Here is a 4,648-nt window from a genome sequence, read left to right on the forward strand (position 1 = left end):
ACACATGATAACATCCAAGCTTTGGGCCAAATGCTGGTCGATGGGATGAGGTAGGCAGGTCAGGAGCACGATTATTCAGAAAGATTTCTAAGTGTGGTAGCTTCCCAGCGCCCAGACCGGCGAGGCCGGAAACGCAATACAGCATTAACAAGGCGCTACAGGCTTCCCGTCGCAAATGAAGGCTCTCCAGCCGGTTTGCTGGGACCATGCTCACCAGGTCCCCTCTAACAAGGTCGAGCAGCACATAAAGCGGCTGGGGCTGTTTAGCACAGGGCTAAATTGCTGGCTTTGAAAGCAGACCAAGGCAGGCCAGCAGCACGGTTCAATTCTCGTAACAGCCTCCCTGAACAGGTGCCAGAATGTGGCAACTAGGGGCTTTTCACAGTAACTTCATTTGAAGCCTACTTGTGACAATAAGCGATTTTCATTCCATTGCGGCGCCGTGGCTTAGTTGGTTAAAGCACCTGTCTAGTAAACAGGCGATCCTGGGTTCAAATCACAGTGGTGCCTGCAATTTAGGGGCTGGTTTAGCACAGGGCTAAATTGCTGGCTTTTAAAGCAGACCAAGGCAGGCCAGCAGCACGGTTCAATTCCTGTGTCAGGCGCCGGAATGTGGCGACTAGGGGCTTTTCACAGTAACTTCATTTGAAGCCTACTTGTGACAACAAGCAATTTTCATTTTCATTTCATTTCAGCTCTTGCACAGCCAACCCCACTCAGCTCGCAGCCGTTGCACTGAGACGACAGGTCCTAAGATTTGGAGATATGAACCTGGGGAGACGCCTAAATGCGGTCAAGACCAGGAGGGATATCCTGTTCCCCCGAGGGTCCTAGATGGTGAGCTGTAAGGCAGCCAGTGCCACCGGGGATGAAGTAGCAGCGCCCATCAGTGAGACCAGGAGGACAGGCCTCCAGTGCCGCAAGAAGGTCAACGACCTACATCGGGCTGCATGCATTAGTCTACCGTCCCCAACCCCCCCCGCTGAAACCTTCCCACCCCCACGTTAACAGACCCCCAGCCCTCCATTAGCCCCCCAACACTCCCTTAGCCGCCCCCAAAGCTCCCTTCAACCCGTCTCTTCACCCTCCTCCCTTCAACCCCCAACCCTCCCTTCACCCCCCTCCTTTCACTGCCATTGACCAACCCTTCCTTCACAACCCCACCCCTCCGCCCCACCACTGTGAACCAGGTGCCCTCTCTGTGTCTCCACAGGAGAAGCTGTCCCACAGTCATCGGGAGAGGATCCAGACTGCTGGCAGGGTGCCCAGCATAAGAATCCTCATGGCCTTACAGGAATGGGCCCTGGAGGTGACAGGAGTGGCCAAGGACAGAGCGGTCACCAACGCGGAGGTCGGCGCAAGCCGCAGAGGTGAGGACCCACCGAGCCCACCCATTGGACCTGTCAAACGTGAGTTGTTATTGCCATACAGACTGACATGTCCATTCTCCCGGAAGGCCTCCAGCTGACGCTGCCAGCCCATCCGGGGTTGTACCCCCTACCCTGCTTCCCGAGAGAACACTTCGGAGGAGAGCTCCGAAGATGCCACCATCGATGCGTCACTGCTGTAATCTCCACCCTCCACCAACGCAGAGACACGCACCTCGGTGGGCAACGTCAGTGGACGGGCTTGGGGCACAATAGGTAGCACAGTGATTAACACTGTTGCTTCACAGCGCCAGGGTCCCAGCTTTGATTCTGGCTTGGGTCAGTGTCTGTGTGGAGTCTGCACGTTCTCCCCGTGTCTGCGTGGGTTTCTTCCGGGTGCTTCAGTTTCCACCCACAAGCCCCGAAAGACGTGCTTGTCAAGTGAATTAGACATTCTGAATTCTCAATCAGTGTACCCGAACAGGCACCAGAGTGTGGCGACTAGGGGCTTTTCAGAGTAACTATATTGCAGTGTTAATGCAAGCCTACTTGTGACAATAATAAAGATTATATTATATGGTGAGCACCACACAATTGCTGATGTATAGCAGGTGGCGGCCGTAACAGCGAGACGAGACAACAGTCAGAGGGTTGCTGGATCACAGGACTCAGCTGGGTCCCAGACAGATGTTGAGCCTCTAGAACATGCCTATCTGGAGTTGATACAGATGTTAGGGTTCAGCTAGGATATTCAGAGGGAGATGTCAGGGTCACTCCAGCAGGTCCATAGCGGATTGGAGGAGTCCCAGAGGCTACAGGCGCAGGAGGTGTCACCGGCAATGCGTGGGACCGAGGCCAATATTGCTAGGATGGCGATCTGGTGCAGCATTAGTGGAGGTGTCCCAGGCATGGTGCAGTCAGTGACGGCCATGGCTGAGGGCCTCGGCAGACTGTCCAGCTTGCTGGGGGATTTGACCCAGTACCAGGCCAACCTCGACAAGGCACTGCAGGACATGTCCCACTATCAGATGGAAATGGGCAAGGGGCTGCGGAGCTTGTCCCAGATACAGGCAGGCATTGCCAAGGCACTGCAGAGTGTGGCCCAATCACAGAGGAACATCAGTGAGAGCGTCAACACCATGGTGCAGACATTGGGGATTCACCAGGCCTGGCAGAGCCAGATGACACTAGGGCAGCTGTGGGTTCAATCCAGCTGCCTTCTATCCCGAGGTGAACCCCAGGGCCCTATGGGCACTAACCGGGAGAGGGCATGGGTGACAACCCGGACCCATCCTATGGACTGGCAAAGGTAGCCACCAGCTCCCCCGAGTTCCACCCCTCTGACGATGCCGCGTCTCGCAGTCAGCATTCGGAACAGGTGGCATGTGCCACCGTAAAGTGTACCAGGGCCCTCCGGCCCCAGAGCCCCCAGAGGATGCCTACCAGGGGCATCGAAGGCCATGGGATGAGATAAGCAGCTCCACCTCTGATGTGCATCCTGGAGATACACCCAGACCTAATAGTAGAGCAACGAAGGCCAAGCTCTTCGAGGATCACTCAGAGGGCACTGGGAGGGGGGGGGGGGGGGGGGGGGGGTGGCTAGGTAGGGGGTAAGGAGGGGAGTGTGCGGGGAGGGGGGGTTGGAGAGGATGGGGAGGGGGCAATGTGGGGTGGGGGGAGGGAGATTGGGGATAGTGGGGCTGCATCATCGGGAGAGTGGGGCACTGGTGTACGAGAAACATTAAATACCCTCACCACACCCAGTATGATGCCTCTGGCTCTTTGTTCCACGAAGCAGGCCGACCACCAATCCCATGCCCCCAGCCCCCCAGACAAGGGCCTCTTCTGCACTGTATTTTTTTTGAGATTCTGTGTTTGCAGCAGATATTCCAAGAAGTGTTTTATTCAGTTCTGAATGCACAATAGCTCTTTTATAAAAGGGAAACATATTCTAATGCATCTCAACACATAACCAATGCTGGTCAGTATGATGGTCAATTTAGCTTTCGGGCAGAGCCCTAAGTAGAATCACAGCAGGTAAAACATATCTACATTACAATACAGCATCTAATAGTGACATTCCAAACATTTAACATTTCACTGTCGGAATGTCCCTGACTCCTCAGCAGGCTTCCCCCAGTGGTCACAAACTGTAAAATGGGGTGTGTGTTTTTTTGTTTTCCCAGAACCTGCACCAGCGCACAAATAAATAGCAAGAAGGAAGAAATTCAGATTTCTTTTGGGTTCATAAGAGTGACCTCGACCTCAGAAGAGGTGAGTGCGGGGTCAACCCACAAAAAAAGGCCACCCAAAAATAGGGCGGGGTCAGGAAGGCACGACAAATTTGACAGCGGTACAAAAGATCACAGGTTGTTTTGTCATTCCCGACCCCATTCCTACCTTCACCACCAGCGAAAAAAACGCCCCAGGCGTTTACCTGCTGTTTACTTCAAGCCTTTATCTACATTTCCAACAGGGGCCATCGAATAATAGCTTGCATTATTGAAGAGACTATGTTGCCAAATGATTCGGTGATTCAATTCTGCAGCCACATTATTATGCATCAGCTTCATGTTGTTTAGCCTGGTTATGTTTGGCCTGCCAGGGTAGTGTTTTTCCTTCCGCCAGTTGATTTTTCTTTGCAATATAACCTCGTGGTCAATTTTTCACCCTGAGGCACATCACGTCCCATTCATAATAAAATTTTAAGTCCGTACAAGGAGCAGACCTGTCTCCGTGACAAGCACTTTGCTCCTTCATAGAACATAGAACAGTACAGTACAGAACAGGCCCTTCGGCCCTCGATGTTGTGCCGAGCATTGTCCGAAATAAATATAGTTCTCCAAATGTGCTCAATGACCTGATTAAGCAACCTGGTCCTCTTTCCTGCCATCATTATTGCGTATTCTGGAAAGGAAAGAAAAACTGCAAATGCTGAAAATCTGAAGTAGCAACATTAAATATTGGAAAGTGCAGTATTTGTAAGGAGAAAAGAATTATTAATAATCCAGGTGCTTACCCTCCATTGTAATTCAAATCTTCATTGTGCTTACAGTTGGTTGGTGTCTTTATGTTTCTTGAAGCACTGCTGACATTTATTTGTGAAAATATGCAAGACCTACTTTGCCAGTGACAGGTAAAAATTGAATCAATTATCATTACTACATCCAATCTTGTAGCACAGCACATGCATGGGAACACCACCACCTTCAGATCCCCCTCCGAGTCACATCCCGAAAATCGCTTATTGTCACGAGTAGGCTTCAAATGAAGTTACTGTG

General features: G+C 51.9%; 1 non-coding gene across 1 annotated transcript; it reads left to right on the forward strand.

Annotated features, from left to right (window-relative positions):
* The first annotated feature begins 436 nt into the window (after positions 1-436).
* Positions 437-510, forward strand: trnat-agu. The gene has a single exon. It is a non-coding gene; the product is annotated as a tRNA-Thr (tRNA).
* The last annotated feature ends 4,138 nt before the right edge of the window (positions 511-4,648 follow it).

The sequence above is a fragment of the Scyliorhinus canicula genome, chromosome 14, assembly GCF_902713615.1.
Source record: "Scyliorhinus canicula chromosome 14, sScyCan1.1, whole genome shotgun sequence".
NCBI lineage: Eukaryota > Metazoa > Chordata > Chondrichthyes > Carcharhiniformes > Scyliorhinidae > Scyliorhinus > Scyliorhinus canicula.